The 16,378-nt window shown below is 48.4% G+C and overlaps 1 protein-coding gene across 1 annotated transcript in view; it reads right to left on the bottom strand.

The window, feature by feature from the left end:
- Positions 1–6,663, bottom strand: part of LOC122680190 (casein kinase I) — a 36,674-nt gene extending 30,011 nt beyond the window's left edge. The window contains exon 1 of the mRNA XM_043881282.1: positions 6,593–6,663. The gene's annotated coding sequence lies outside the window, so the exon portion shown is untranslated. The remainder of the gene's footprint in view (positions 1–6,592) is intronic.
- Positions 6,664–16,378: the final 9,715 nt, after the last annotated feature.

Here is a 16,378-nt window from a genome sequence, read left to right as displayed (position 1 = left end):
CCCTAGGAAAATTCCTTCAACTCTCTGAGCTTCATTTGTAAAGTGGGGATAATACAGATGGGCATGCACAGAACACCTTAGTGCAGAGAAAGCCCTGAATAAGAGGAAGATGCTGATGCTATTGATTGCTCTAAGGAGCAGTTAGGGAGCGAACACAGGCCTGTCTTGGATTCCTTCTTCTTTCCTTACCTTACCTCCCCTTGGAGGGGCCGCCACCAGTCCCTTTGGGGTGGGTGGGCTGGAAGGACGCAGGCCTAGCTGGGCCCAGGTGAGCCACTGGCCCTGCCCACTCTCTGTCTACACCTGTGTTCTTGGTTCTAGGAGAATTTTATCTGGGGTCTTCCTACTTGTGTCTTTCCCGAGACCCCCAAGGGTCAGTGGCCCACATAGGCTCTGCTCTCAGAGGTTGTCCTCAGGCATGCTAGCCTGAAAATGCTGCCTTATTCCATTCACCCTGGCCCTTTGCCCCAGACCCTTCCAGGATGTCCCCCTCACCCCCCGGCTGCTCCTACAAGGCTGCCCTGCCCTGGCCTGCCCTCTCCAGGTTCCACTGCTTTGCCACGCTTCTTCTGGGTGACCTTACCACATCGTCATGACTAGTCAGGTCATTCCGGCAGGGATTCCTCCCTCCTCTGCCAGCTTCAGCCAAGAGGCAGCAGGGCAGGGCAGCAAGTGGCCTGGACCGGGGCCAGGAGGCTTGAATTTCAGTGGGACCTTGGAGAATTCACAGCCCCTACCCAGAGGGCTGGACAAGGAGACCTGTAAGGCTCTTTCTTCAGTCTTCCTGTCCATAAACTCAAGGCTGGACCGGATGGGGAATGGCCTACACATTCTACATTCAGGCACTCTGTTAAGAAACACCTGAGGTCACACACATCTGGGCCCAGTGGGAAAGGGTTCTCTTCCCATCACCACCCCCATATTCAAAACATGTGCACTTCCTGTCAGCTCTGCCTCCCAACTGTGTTCTGAACCTGGTTTGAATTACTTGGACACTACACTGGTCTGTTAATGCTGAAGTCGTGTCCCTCTGCTACTGAAAATACATCACAGCTCCTTCTAGCGGCGTGAAATCCACGTTCTCTCCCAGGCCGCCACGACTTGCCTTTCAGGTCTCACCCTGAACCTCTCTCCTCCTTGTCTTTCCTTTCGTCACACCTCAGGGCCCCTCACCCTCCACTCCTTCTGCCTACAATGATCTCCACCACCCAGGTCTTCAATGACTGCCTCCTACTTGTGGTTCAACACCCAACTCAAAAGTCACCTCCTCACGGAGGCCTTCCTCGATTACACAATCTAAAGCAGGCCGCCTTGTCCTCCGGCTCTCTTTGCTGGATCACCCTGACTTTATTGTCTTTATGAACTGCTAGAGGCTTGTTTATTTTTAATGCTCGTGAACATAATCTCCTAGAGAACGGACCCCTCCTGTAGCTGCCCCTGTGGGCCCTCGGTTGGTATTGGGTGTCCATAAATACTTGTGCAATGAGTGAACTCTGCCCGGGTGTGTGGTCGTGGGGGTGGAGGCGGGGCTGGGCACTTTCCATCCTTGGGCCAGATGTTGCCTGACAGCCTCCCCTCAGGGACAGGCCTGTGGTTTCTCCTCACCCTCTCCGGGCCTTCTTGTGGTGGGCTCTTGCCCGCCCTTCCGCGGGGGCACACCCTCTCTCAGCATTTCCTATGCCGCTGTCTTCTTAAGGGAAATTAACTCCCAGAGGAGTTAGGAATGTCTGCCACGTGTCCCAAAGGCACAGTGAGCACTAAAAATACCCCAGCATCACCAAAGGACCACATCACCCTGCCTCTAGCCCCGCCCCCCACCCCCATCCACTTCCTTCTGACAACTCAGCCTGTCCCCTGGCCGCCCCTCTGGGCTCACCTGGCCCTCTGAACAAGGCACAATCTCCCTTGTTCACACTGCTGTTGACTCTCTTCAAAACTTGCACCTTCCAGCCTCTGGGAATCCAAGGAATCCCGTCCCCAGGATACACAACCACTCATTAGCCAGGCCACGGGAATTACGATGATTGCCACGGCTAATAATCCCAATTCCCACAACACTTCTCAACTCAGCATAGTTGCTGCGACTCATCATCTCTTCACCGTGTCACATGCCTGTCCACAAACATTTCCTGATGCCAACTTCTCGCAGGGCCTGAGAGGTACTCACCGGACCCTGTTCACCAGGAGTTGACAATCCACCGGGGGGAGTCTAGGTATACTGAAGAAAAAAGATGGACTAACAATGCCAGACAGATCCATGTGGCCTGCGGTCGGCAGAGGCACCAAACGGTGGCCAGCCACCCCCTCGCCCTCCACTGGGGTGTTCTATGAGATGTACAACCTGGGTTTTCTTAAATTCAAGTGAGGTGTTGCACACATACAGCATCCAGACAAGTCCCTGGGTCCCCTTCTAAGCTCACTGAGCCCCAGCCCTTTCAGAGACTCAGGAGTCACCACTGGGGAGGGTGGGGGGAGGTGGGTCTTGAAAGTGGGTAGGATTTGAGGGTGGCGAGGAGACAGAAGCTGAAAAAGAATAGCCCAAGTGAATGCCCTATGGAAGGAACCTCAGATATTTGGGGGTTGGGGAGCCACTGTGGGGAGACCAGTCAAATGGCACCCAGGATCCCTCTCCCTCTGGGGAGAAGGTTGAAAAGGAAGGTGGAGGTCAGCAGGGTCTCCAATCGAAAACAGCTAAATAGGGGATTTATCCACTGTTAGCTCAGAGCAGCTTCGAGTTCTACACATGGGTGAAAAGAAGAGACAGGAGTTGAACTAGCAAACTGACATTTATCGCATACACAACATGCCAGCGGCTGCACTAGGGCACTCATGACTGAACCTCGTTGAATTCTTCAATCCTGGGAGCTGGAGATGGCCCCAGCTGTTTCACAGCTCAAAACTCTGAGAGTGCCCAGGAGAATCTGACCTAATGTTCATAAAGGCTATGAAAGGCTCAATTTACCCTCCCAGATCCACCCTGGAGCCTCACCCTATCCTCGGGGACTGGGCCCCATTCTGCCTTTGTCTCCCTTGGGCCAACTTGGACCTGCCCATGTATCTCAGGCCCCCACTGAATGAGTCTGCTCACCCACTCGGGAAGCATCCAGGGGATTCTGGGGCCCATTAAGGTGGTTATGTCCAGAGTAGATACCTGTTCATGCAGTGACCCACTGGGGTGTGGGAAGAGAAAAAAATGGAATTTGTATTCTTATTCACCTTAGCCTTCTAAACATTCTATTTTATTTTTATTTATTTATTTTTGGCTATGCTGGATGGCTTGTGGGATCTTAGTTCCCTGACCCAGCGATTGAACCTGAGCCCTTGACAATGAAAGTGTGGAGTCCTAACCACTGGATCGCCAGGGAATTCCCTGTGTTCTAATTTAATGTTTGTTTTATAATGCACACATTGGGGCTTCCCCAGTGGCTTAGCAGTAAAGAATCTGCTTGCAAATCAGGAACTTCAGGAGACATGGGTTCGATCCCTGGGTCAGGAAGATCCCCTGGAGGAGGGCAACCCACTCCAGTATTCTTGCCTGGAGAATCCCATGGACAAAGGAGCCTGGCCGGTTACAGTCCATAGGGTCGCAAAGAGTCAGACACGACTGGAGAGACAGTGCGCACAGCACACACACACTCATTAACACAGAATATATATATATACACACACACTTAAGTTATAACAAACAGACGTACATTTAAATACAAAAGGCATGTTTAAAATTATCTGTACAGACTGGGTATTCAGCCAAAGTCTGCACTAGTGTTTAGGACCCCTGCAATGAGTTCTCACTTGAGAGGCAGTGATGGTAGAGACCCTGCTTTAACTAGTTGGATTCAAGTCCTCAATCAGCTACTTCTGGGCTATGTGGCAGGGTGAGTTTATAGAACCTTCCTAAGCCTCATTTCATCATCTCAGGGATTGGTGTGGTAATAGCACTCAAGTGGATTAAAAGGGGTGATGGACCAAAAGTCTGTAGCCAGAGCCTGACACATATTGATATGTGCAGTTATTACCAACTCAGTTACAGGAAGCAGAGCCAAGGCCTGGTCTGGGCCTTGTGATGGGCCCTCCTCCAATGGAGTGTGTCAGTTGCAGGAGACTCAGAACCCAGAATGAGTCATTAGAAATCAGTGTGACCAGGGTTAAGGATATCAACAGGATGTCAGCAGGATATCAACATCCCAGAAAGCCCTGATGGTCCAGGCAGAAGATGACAACAGATATGTATTTGGAGAAACAGGTGTGCATCAAATCAGACATCAATGTAGGCTAAAGAGGCAGCAGTAATGGGAACAGACACTTAAGTTAGCATGCCCAGGATTGAATCCTGGCTCCATGTGGGTAATTTATTTAACTTTTTGTGCCTCAGTTTCACCATCTGTAAAATGGGAACAATAAGGTGACAATTTCATAGTATGGCTCAAAAGCACTTAGAACAAGAGGCTGGCAAATGAGGCTCTCAACAAGTATTAGTTCTCAAGTTCTTATCTGTGAATTGGAAGGTGACTTCCCCGATTCTGTTTCAGAACATCAGTGATCCCAGACACCCAATTGCTACGGGTACCCTGACACCCTCATTACTGTCCTGGAGTGACAGGCCTGGCAGAAACAGACAGCCTCAAGGGAATTCCCCTAATGGTCCAGTAGTTAGGACTCTGCGTCTCTATTGCCTGGGACCTGGGGGATTTGATTCCTGATCAGGGAACTAAGTTCCTGAAAACTCCGCGGCTTGGCCAAGATGAAAAAAAAGAGAGAGAGCCTCAGAGGACTGTAGACCCTCAGTACAAGATTTTCTTAGTCCTCAGGAGTTCCCGCCAGGGTTCAGAGTCCTTCTCATCCAGTGAGAGCAGGCTGTCGGGGTACATTACGGGAGAGCCAAATTAGAAACACAGAACAGAACATCCCAGGTCAGGAAATCATCCAGATGATTCAGGGAGTGTGGATTTCCCACTCTAACTGAAGTGTGGCCACAGTCTAGCGCAGCTGACAAGTTCCCAGCTCCCGCCCCCTTGAAGATGGCTAGAGGTCAAGAAGATGAGGGGCTCAGGGTGAGGGTCTATGACCAGAGACAGACTATGTCCCTGAAAGTGGAGGAGGCGCTGGCTAGCTGTGGATAGGCAGGCCTGGCAGTGGGTACTAAGTAGGTAGGTGAGGAGTTATTCTCCCCATTTGACAGATGAGAAAATGGAGGCTCACAGAACAGAGACATCTGTTTTCTCTAAGCACAACTTAGCCTGGTATAAGTGCAGCTGGTGACTCAGCCCTGACCTCTTCCTCCTCCTACACTGAGTAGTCTCTGGTGTGGAGGCCCCTGAGCGTATTAGGAGCCTGGGACTCCACACATGCTCTGTTACTGCTGCCCGTGTGGATCCTGAACAAATCACCAGTGCTCGAGCCTCAGTTTCCTTATCTGTACAAGGGGTTGACTACTAAGCTTCACTTCTGCCCATTCTACGTTTCTTTCAATCCGCTCACTCTGAACTCTTTCCAGAAGCCGTCCCAAGGAGTTGAACCTATGAATCCATTGTGAGGTTGGAGGTTGCCACTGGGGCCTTAGGGGCCCTGTCTGTGCCTGACCCAAACAGAGTGGATGGCCATGCCCATCTTTCCCAGACCCAGAGGCCTCTTCATTCTGGGGTTTTTCCCAAGAACCCATCCTCCCTCCCCAGCTCTTCCTCTGCTCCACTCATAGAGCAGTTTCCACTGGTCCAAATCCTTCCTCCAAACTCACAAACATGTGGACCCTTTTTCTGCCAGAACCATGGGAGCTGGGTGGGAGATGGGGATTGTCTACATAAATTAGCTCACTTAATCCTCACAATACCCTGGGGAAACAGATTTATATAGCCATTTCCCAGATGTGGAAACTGATGCTTAGAGAGAGCAAAGATCTTTCCCAAGATTCCCTTGTTGAAGGCCTGCTTGACCTAGAGCCCATGTTCTTTTTATTATACATCTCTGTCTCCCCTTCTAATCCTTCCTCCAAGTGTTCAGAATGGTACGCAACTACGGCCCATCCTTCAAATGTAACATTATGCAGCCATTAAAAATAATGATTATACATACTGGAATGACTAATAACAACACAAGAAAATCGTATGACACAATGTTAAGAGGGGAAGACATAAAAACTGTACACACAGGATGATAAAGTTACATTACAGTGATTGCCTCTGGAAAAAAGATTGAAAGGAAATACATCAAAACAGCCACAGTTGTTTTGCTTGTGTGTTAGTACCATGGGTGATTTCTTTCCTAATTTTATCCAGTTGCCAAAGAGTCAATCAGTGTCTGTTACTTTTACAACAAAGAAAAGTTATCGTGTAAAAAAATAATTTGTGGTTGAAATATTTGGAAATCTGCTGTTTCCCCGTCAGCTTCCCCTCCTTCAAATCCCTCCGAAGTCTACGTTTTCAATACAACGTGACTATAAACAAGGAATACGGTAGGAGTTTGGGGAGAAACCAGTACCTCCTCATACGCCGGACCAGCTTCGCTCTTTAACCAGGCTCTTTTCTGCATCCAGTGAGGATTCCCACCCCAGACCCTCCTCTCAGCCCCCACGGTTGGAGCTCCTGCGGACACTCACCTGACACTCGTGGGCTGGCCTCCGATGCGAGATGCGCACACCTGTCCCTCCAGGTGAGGACTCCGCGAGGGCGCCGCGCGCAGGAAGGAGGGAGCCGGCCAGGGGCGGGGCCTTGACGTCCCAGATCGCTCCCGCCCCCGACTTCCCGGCCACGCCCCCGCTTCCAGGCCCGCGGGGATTCGTGATTCTCGTGTTTGCGGGGTGAGGTGCTGGGGACACTTCCCCCGACACGCACACCTCATTCGGACTGGGTCCCCTGCCATCCATCAGCGGTGCCTCCAAAGTGCGACCCTCGGGGGTGGGCGGACTGAGACGGGGGGAGGGGGGGTCCCACCACCACCCCCCAATCCCTCTGCTTACACAGAACTGCTGAGTTCTCAGATTCCAGGTTCACAGCACCTGGGGTAAGGAATGATTGGAGAGACGGGGGTGGCGTGTGATTCCCCGCGAGTATTTTCTTCATTTCCTACCCCCCTCTCGGTACTACCCTCTGACCCTACCTCCTGCTAAAGGGTGTGAGTGAATGGCCAAGAAGGGTGATTCCAGCCCTTGGGTGTCAGGGAAAATTACCTGGCATCTGACAGCAATAGTCAGGAACTGTTTCCATCTTCTTTGTATGATCAGAGCTTGTTTATATTTGGCAAAGTTCAGTGTTGAAAATTCTAGCAAAATGGTGGCAAAAATCAAGAGCACCAAGAGGTTCACCTCTCCAAGTCCTTTGAAAAGGTGCTGGCCCTTGGGCTTCGGGATTTCATTCTGAAAATCTATCTTGAGGAAGTCATTCAGGCACACATGTCCCCTGTGGTGTTCTTTATTGTGGTGAACTTGGAACACCCGGGTGAGGTGAAGAGCACAAACACACCCAACTGAATATTATGCAACCATCTAAGATTATGTTTACAAACAGCTAAGCATACAAGGAAATATGTTAAAATATTAAGAGAATAAAAGCAGGCTGTAAGTGAGTGGTGACAGCAAGCTTAGTTGTCCTTTAAAGCAAAACACAATTTCCTGCATGGGAAAGAACATTTAAAGAAAAAGTTCACTGTGGTTATTTCTGGGTAGGAGCACTATGAAGCTTGTTTTTTATCCTTGTTTCCTGTATTTTCATCTAATAGGATTATTTCACTTTTATAAAGTCCCTCTATCTCCTAAATAGTTCCCATTAATTGAGCACTTCCTATAATTTAGAATAAGCCCCTTTCATGCAATCCTTGCAATAGTCCTGAAGAAGCAATTAGTAGTCTCTCCCTCCCACCCAGGAAGCCTCAAGGCTAGGTAGGACCCTAGGGGTGGGGTGAGAGGTGGGGCACAGATATAACTTCTGGGAGACCAAGCTCTGAGGTTAACAGGTCAGATATTTCAGCCTCCTCAGTTCATTTTATAGCCTTAATGTATTCTTCTGATTATAAAAGCACCATCTATGTTTTACCAAAAATTGAGAGTAAGCAAAATGTAGAGAAGAAAAGTCAATCCTTTCACCGCCTTATCTTTTATTATGGAAATTTTAAATAATACTAAAAAGTAGAGGGGATATAGTATAATCAACCCATATACCCAATACTAATTTTCAACAAATATCAACATTTTTTATTCTTGTTTTATCTACCCCCCCACATTAAAAAAATTTTGGCATATAGTTGATTTACAATGTTGTGTTAGTTTCAGATGTACAGCAAAGTGAATCAGTTATGTGTAAATAGATATAGCCACTCTTAAATTATTTTCCCATACATGCCATTACAGGGTACTGAGTGAAGGTCCCTGTACTATACAGTAGGTACTGATTAGTTACTTATTTTATATATAGTAATGTGTATGTGTCAATCCCAACCACACACACATTATTTAAAAGAAAAATACAGAGATCATATTTTACCTATAAATACTTTGGTAATTATCTCTAACAGATAAGGACTTTGTTAAAAAAACAAAACATAGGCCCACACACAACTATTATAACATCTTTCAAAAATAATACCATTTATTTTGTTAGATCATTTAATATGCAGTCCATGTCCAAATTTCCCTAATTTATCTTCAAAATATCTTTTTATAGTTGGTTTGCTTGAATCAGGATCCACACAAGACCCACATATTATATATGATTGATAAATCTCTTAAATCTCTTTCTTTCATTGAGATGTAATTCACATATCATAAAATTCATCATTCAGGAGGTGTACAATTTGATGGCTTTCAGTAGCTTCACAGGGTTTTGAAACTACTACTTTATCCCTATCTAAGCCCCTGAAACTTTTATCATCCTAGAAAAATAAACCCCATACCCACCAGCAATCACTCCCCATTTCTGCCTTCCTCCAGCTGCTGGTGACCACTCAGCCACTTTTGTCTTTTGCCTACTTTGGTTATTTTATATAAATGGGATCACATGATATGCAGCCTTTTGTGTCTGGCTTCATTTGGCATCATGCTTTCAAGTTTCCACCATGTGGCCACGTGTATCAATATTTTATTCCTTTTCATGGCTGAATAATAGTCCAGACCAAGTTTTCCACCATCTAGAATGGGTTGACTGCATCCCTGTGGTGTCTTTTAACATGCTCCACTATCCTCTATGTTTCTCATAAACTGGTAATTAGATGTAGATTCTAAAAACTGAAGGCTTGATTTTTTTCATTAATTAATTTTTATTTATTTATTTGTTTTTGGCCATGTAGCATGTGGGATCTTAGTTCCCCAACCAGGGATCGAACCCAGGCCCCCCGCATCAGAAGGCAGAGTCTTAAACACTGGACCACCAAGGAAGTCCCTGGAAGCTTGATTTGATTTGGAATCAATGATCCTCTCAAGAATGTTTCATGGATGATGTTGTATCCCTCCCAGCGCATCAGAGAAGGAGCCACAGGTCGGGGTGTTCCACCATTTAGCAATGCTAAGGTTGATCAGTGGCTTTAGGAATCATTAATCTCATCATTCTGTTTTAGAGTTCTCATCAAACTTTTACCCAGTGATTTTAGCATCCATTGATGACCATGAATTCGGTCTGCTAGTTCATGCTACAGTTTATAGATAAAGAAACTAGGCTGGGAGAAATGGTATGCCCAGGTCACAGGGTTAGTGATAACCATAGCTCCCACATATTGGACGCTTATTATGTGCCTGGCACTGTGCTGAGCATTTTACATGAACTGACTCATTTAATCCTCTCAGCAATCCTTTGTTGGCTTTATATTCTGATCTTCCGTTTCAAATCAGGAAACTAAGGCCCAAAACTGTGCCCTTGGTAAACTTTGGTACTTCATCTCAGGAGATACTAAAAGACAGAGAAATGGGAAAAAAAAAACAGTGTTGGACTTCCCTGATGGTCCAGTGGTTAGGACTCCGTGCTTCCACCGCAGGGAAAATGGGTTTGATCCCTGCTCTGGGAACTAAGATCCCATATGCCATATGGCATGAGCTCCCCCTCAAAAAAAATTCAACATAAATAAATAAATACATAAATTTTTTAAAAAGCACTGTGTTTTCTTGCTCTGGTAAATATAGGCATAGACAAAGTGATCAGAACTATAGAGAAAAAAATTTTTTTTTTAATTTTAAAGAAAGAAAAAAGAGAACAAAAGATGGGACTTCTCTGGCGGTCCAGTGGTTAAGACTCAATGCTTTCACTGCTGTGGGCCTGGGTTTGATTCTGGTTCAGGGACCAGAGATCCCACAAAACAAAACAAAAAGAACCATAGAGCCGTGGAGTCTCCCCAGAGGAAGCATCACTAAAGCTGGGCCTTTAAGCATGTGTAGGAGTTTGCTGTGGGGAGTACAGGCAGAGGAATGAGCCCACCATTATGAATGAGGCCTGCAGTGTGATTCGGGCTGTGGCCTACAACCCCATTCCTCACTGGGGACGTGTGATCACAAATGTCTGCCCTGGGCAAGAGGGATAGAGGGAGGGTGTGGCTTGGCCCGTCACATACTGAGAGTATGCAGACGTTATTACACAGTGAACAGTGCAAAGAGCACTGGACCAGGATTCTGATGATGAGTGTGCAGTGGACCATGAAGCCTGACTGCTCTTCCCAGGTAGTGTCCCCTGCCCTCAAAGGCCTAAGGAAGCCTGCTGGAACTTGACCTAGGGGGTCATTAACTCCTATCCCAGAAAGGAGAGCCTAACCTCGTCCTCAGCTCCAGCTCCAAGGTTCTGACTGGAGGGATCCCAGCCCCCCAGCTCAGACCCCTGGGCCACTGAGTGAAAAGAACCTCCAGCAAATTCTAGTTCAAAGTGTTCACTGTAATATATATGTCTTTGCTTCTATGTGCATAGACTATCTCTGGAAGTTTCCAGAAGAAAAATGTTTATGATCACCCTTTCTTTAATATACAAAGAACACCTAGAAATCAGTAAGGAAAAAAACAACCAATATAACATAAAAATGACTAAGAATACGGAAAGACTGTTCATGGAAAAGGAAATGCAAAGATTTCAGAAACTTAGAAAAGATGGAGGCCTCATTCAAACTAAGAAAATTGCAAATTAAATCTACACAGAGATTCCACACTCACCTATCAGGTTGGGAAAGATACAGAATTTTGTTAACACACTGATGACAAGGCTCTGGGGAAACAGACCCTTTCATCCCTAGGAGAGTAAACAAGTACAGTTCTAGAGGAGAGCAATGATGACACTCATCAAAATGATGACTGCACATTTCCCTTGCCCTCAGAATTCCAAATCCAGATATTTCTCTTACTATTGTCACACAGGAGGAAATTAGCTTACGAGAAGGATTGTTAGGGGACTTTCCTGGTGGTCCAATGGTTAAAACTTCACCTTCCAGCGCAGGAGGTGTGGGTTCCATCCCTGATTGGAGAGCTAAGATTCTACATACTTGGAGGCCAACAAAATCAAAACCTAAAACAGAAGCACTATTGTAACAAATTCAATTGTTATTGTTGTTGTTCAGTTGCTAAGTTGAATCTCACTCTTTGTGACCCCGTAAACTGCAGTACACCAGGCTCCCCTGTCCTTCACTATCTCCCAGAGTTTACTCAAATTCATGTCCCTTGAGTCAGTGATGTTATCTAACCATCTGATCCTCTGCCACCTTCTTCTCCTTTTGCCTTCAATCTTTCCCAGCATCAGGATCTTTTCCAATGAGTCGGTTCTTTGCATCAAGTGGCCAAAGTGTTGGAGCTTCAACTTTGCATCAGTCCTTCCAAAGAATTCAATAAAGACTTTTTAAAAAAATGGTCTACAGGAAAAAAAAAAAGTAAAAAAAAAAAAAAAAAAGGGAGTTGTTTATAGCTGTGAATGTGTGTATGTTGAAAATTTATGTCCATCAATAAGGATCTGAGCCTGGCAGGCTGCAGTCCATAGGGTCGCAAGAGAGTCAGTTATGACTTAGCAACTCTAACAACAAAAAAGATCATAGAACATTCATCCAGTGGACCATAATGAGGTCATATAAATGAGTGAGGAAGTATTTTTATGCACAAATGGGGAAAGATCTATTAATACATGAAGTATTGTTCAGTAGGGAAAAAAAAAACGCAAGTTTCTGATTACAGTATGTAGTTTGTTATTATGTAAAAAGACGGCAAGGAGAAAGAACGTGCATTTGTCTTTTTCTATCTATCTATCCATCATCTTTTTTTTAGCCATGATTTGAGGTGTTTGGGGTCTTAGTTCCTTGACTGGGGATCGAACCCATGCCCCCTTGCAGTGGGAGCACAGGGTCTTAACCTCTGGACAGTCAGGGAAGTCCCTCTATGTATATTATATGAGTATCTCTGGCTAGCAATATTTGAGGCTGATGCTGTCAGGGGCTTCTCCAGGAGAAGAAATGGTGACTGTGGGAAAAGACATGGGAAGGAGACTTTTACTGTATCCTCCTTGGTAACTTTGGAATTTTGATTCGTGTGAAAATATTTTCCATTCCAAAGACTATATTAAATTAAAAATTTAAGAGTCCATTTTACAGAAAGGGAAACTCCATGGGTCAACAGAGTTTGCAGGTTCCTCTCCTACGATGCCCCAGGTGAAGAAGGGAATGAGGGAAGAAGGGTGCTCTTGCCTTGGTTTCCTGTTTGAATCCTCACAGCTACCTCCCCATTTTTCAGATGTGAATACTGAGGCTCAGAGCTGGAGAAAGACTCCCTAAGAGCAGAAGGCTGGGGTGCATGGGGCAGCCAACATCCCGCTCACATCTATGACTCCTGCCCTCCCCCTGACCGTCCCAACACCATGTCACCCCAGCTGGCCAGTAGGCGTGACAAATCTCTCATTTAACTGGCGCCGGCCATCTTCATCCTGAACTTTCTGGTTATTTACCAAAGTGGACTATTGTTTGCCTGAATTACACTTTATTTAAGAAAAAAAAAAAAAGGAAAGAAAGAAAAGGATAAGCTGATTGCATGAGCAGTCATAGGACTGGAATGACTCCGGGCTAGATTTATCAGGGATTTGACTGGACTGGCCTGTTTATTAAATTATTTGAGAGTTTACTTTAAATTTAGCAGCATTTGGATTCACTGACTTTTTGAATAGGCCTGCATTTGGAAAGAAATTCAATTAAGTGGTTCTCTGACTCAATTAATGGGATTCTTTTTTCTGATTGAATTATGGCAGTTTCTTTCAAGACTTGATTTGCCTCCTCTCTGAGGCTTTTTGAGGCCTTACCAGGGGGTTCTGGGGGGGGGGGGATGGAGACTCTGACCACTTCAGGTTCACTCTGAGACCCCCTCTAGGACCCCCTCTACATCCCCCTCCCACTTGACAGCAGTCACGCCTCCTTGTTTGGCTCCCTGGTTCACACTGGTGATGGGGAAGGGTTTCTAGAACTGTTAGCCCATCAGGCTCTCAGCTCTTTGGGGACAGAGTCTGTGGATTCACCTGGTCCCAGTACTTGGCACCGGTCTTCACCCAAAGCAGGGCCTCAGGCCAATCAGGAATGAATGATTCAACGGAAGGGACCCCAGGTCTTCTGACTCTAAGGCCACAGGACACAAGCCTCGCTCCCACTTAGGCCTTCTGAGAGAAGGGGGGGCTTTCTAACCCAACCTACGATGGGGTTCTATCCCAAAGCCCCCCACCACTCCAATCCCATTCCAGCCAGCATCTAATGTCCGCTAACACAGATCTCTGAAGTGCACCACCCTCTCCAGTTTACAAAGAGCTCCCCACCCCCTCTTTTCAATCTCAGAGGAATGCACGAAGATGTGGGTTCTTCTCCTCCCTTTAGACCTGCCATCCCAGGGGCTCAGAGAGGGGCAGGGCCTTGCCTAAGATCACACAGCCAGCGGGTAGGGGATGTCAGGACTCCAGGCTCCTGGAGGGCGGTGCTGAGGTTGGGAGGTGTGCAGGGCAGAGGAGAGACTGTAGGGACAGTCCCCCTCCTGTGCTTGAAGGGTGGAGGGAGGAGGGTTGGGGAGGTCTGCAGAGCCCAAGGCCTGAGCTGTGAGATGAGGCAGCAGAAGGTAAGGGAAGATTCCACAAAGTCCTGGGAGGTGAGAGGTGGCTGGCAGTCGTGGGAGGAGGAAATGGATGTGGACTCACCCATTCTATCATCAGTAGACCTGCCAGGGCTAGCCCTGGGCTGGGCCTGGGAGGTGGGGAGGGCCCTGGCAGGACACTGCCACCCACCACGTTCAGGAGGGGCACGGGCTGCCGTGAGGAGGTGCAGGGGGGTAACTGTCCCTCACCTTGGAGGATGAGAAAAGCTCCCAAGGAGGGAGAGAGCAGCTTGGCCTGGGAGGGTAGTTGGCGAGGAGGAGGAAGAGGAGTTGGCCTGGCAGGGAAATGCTAATCCTGCTGGCCAAGGCTTATCAGTACCCGACTTGGGCTCTGACCCAGCCGTCATGCCAACCTGGGAGCGGGCGCTATTAGTATCCTTGGTTAATGGCTGGAGAACTCAGATGTTGAGGGCAGTGACTTGCTCAAGGGCACATGGTTGGAAAGAGCCAGAGCTGGCTTTGAACGCGGGCAGGACGGCTCCCGAGCCTGGCTCCCGACACAGTGCATGGCCTCGCAGCACGTGGGATCGCCGGGCCGGGGGATGAGCAAACTGCAGGTGAGAAGACTCGAGTCTGAGCACACCCCGCCTCGTGCACTCACATCTGTGCAACCTCTGAGCCGCCGCTTCAGATGGGGAAAGAATTCCGCCCTGAAGCTCATGGAGCTAGAGCCCTGTGCCGAGCACACACCAGGTCCTCAGTAAAGTGGGGTCCCCTCCCTCCCTTGCACCCCTGAGGAGGTCAGGGACAAAGAGTCATGGGGACTTCCCTCCAGCCCCCCTCCCAGGGGTCTAAAGAAGCCTTCTGGTCCAGCCCACTGTGTGTACAGAGAGCAGGCTTGTCTCCAGCCAGAGATGGGCCCTCCAGAGAAGGAAATTCTTTCAACTTCTTGATGATGACGGGGATGATGGTGGTAATGAAGATGACGGTAGTGAGGAAGAGCATGATGGCGGCAGTGATGGAGCTCTGGCCCCTCCCTGGCATTCTAACAGCCCAGGGTGGGTTCAGCTAAGTGCTGGGCATAGCTCAGGCGGGGGTGGGGTGTGTGAGCACCTAGAAAACTCCGCCGTGGGGATGATGGCCTTGGCCCTGTCAACAAGGTCATGGCCCTTGATGCTTCTGCCTGCGCCGCCCTTATGGCTCTCAGACGGAGCGAGTTCCATGGAACTGACTTCCCAGGAGGCCACATTTCCTAAAAGGCTGTAACCAGAGTCCAGAGAGGAGACACACTTGCCTGGCGGTCACAAAGCAAATCTCAGGGCAGGAACCCAAGGCTCCTGACACTTGACTCTCTACCAGTCCCACTCGCTCCCACTGAATTAAGAGGGTGGACAGGAGAGCTGCTTTAAACCAGTCCTTCAGCGCATGTCACCTGAGCCACTTCTGTGCGCTGGCGCCAGGAAGGGCCTGGAGTCGGTGGAGACTCAACCCTGCCCTGTGGCTCTCCAGGGAAGGTTCCCCAGCGAGCCAGACAGGAGACACTCAGAAGATGAAGCCAGGTCACCCCTGGAGGATGAAGGGAGGACGTTCCCAGGGGAGGAGTGCTAGGGCAAGGGATGAGGGAGGGAGCAGGACTTCCAGAAGCAGAGACTCCAATGGGGCCACTCCGGGAGATGGGCGCTGGGGCCCACAGGGTGGGTACAGGGTCTGGTGCATCACCCCGAGGAGTGACGGCAGAGATCTCCTGGAGCCGGGAGCCTTGAGTGCCAGACCAAAGCTTCTGAATAGTATCTTGCAGATTGTGGGGGTCCCAGGAGGTTTTTAGAAGAAGACCGACCTGAGGGTCTTCTCAGAGGGCATAGCTGTGTATGATAGCTGAGGCGGGAGGTCCATAAGATGCTAGGATTCCTTGAGTTCAGTTACACATTTTTTTTTTTTTAATGAAAATTAAAAAAAAAAAAAAAAGCTGTTCCCCTTGCTGGTTTCTGGGGTCACATGCGGAAGTAGCTTGCAGGGCCCCTGTGCAGGAGACAGGTCAGACCCTAGCCTCCATGCTAGGGGTGGGAGCCAAGCTGACCTGGCTTCAAACCCCAGCCTGTGCTCCCTCCTGGTGGCCGGGGCTCTGGGCTCCTGTGTAAGCCAGGAGGTGCTATGGCGCCACTCCTCAGAGCAGCTGGAACATCCAGTGAGGCAAGATCCGGGCCAGGCTCAAGGCAGAGTCTCAGCAGATATCCCTCTGCCCTCCTTTCCTGTTCTGAGCGGGGCAGGGGGCAGCTCAGAGGTATAGTCAGTCCAGAGAGAGGGAGGTTCAAGTCTTGGCCCCACCTCTGACCCACTCTGAACATCAGTATCTTCTTCAGCCTGTCCGGGCTGCTATCT

The sequence above is a fragment of the Cervus elaphus genome, chromosome 22 (assembly GCF_910594005.1).
Source record: "Cervus elaphus chromosome 22, mCerEla1.1, whole genome shotgun sequence".
Taxonomy (NCBI): domain Eukaryota; kingdom Metazoa; phylum Chordata; class Mammalia; order Artiodactyla; family Cervidae; genus Cervus; species Cervus elaphus.
This window is presented reverse-complemented; position numbering and strand designations above follow the sequence as displayed.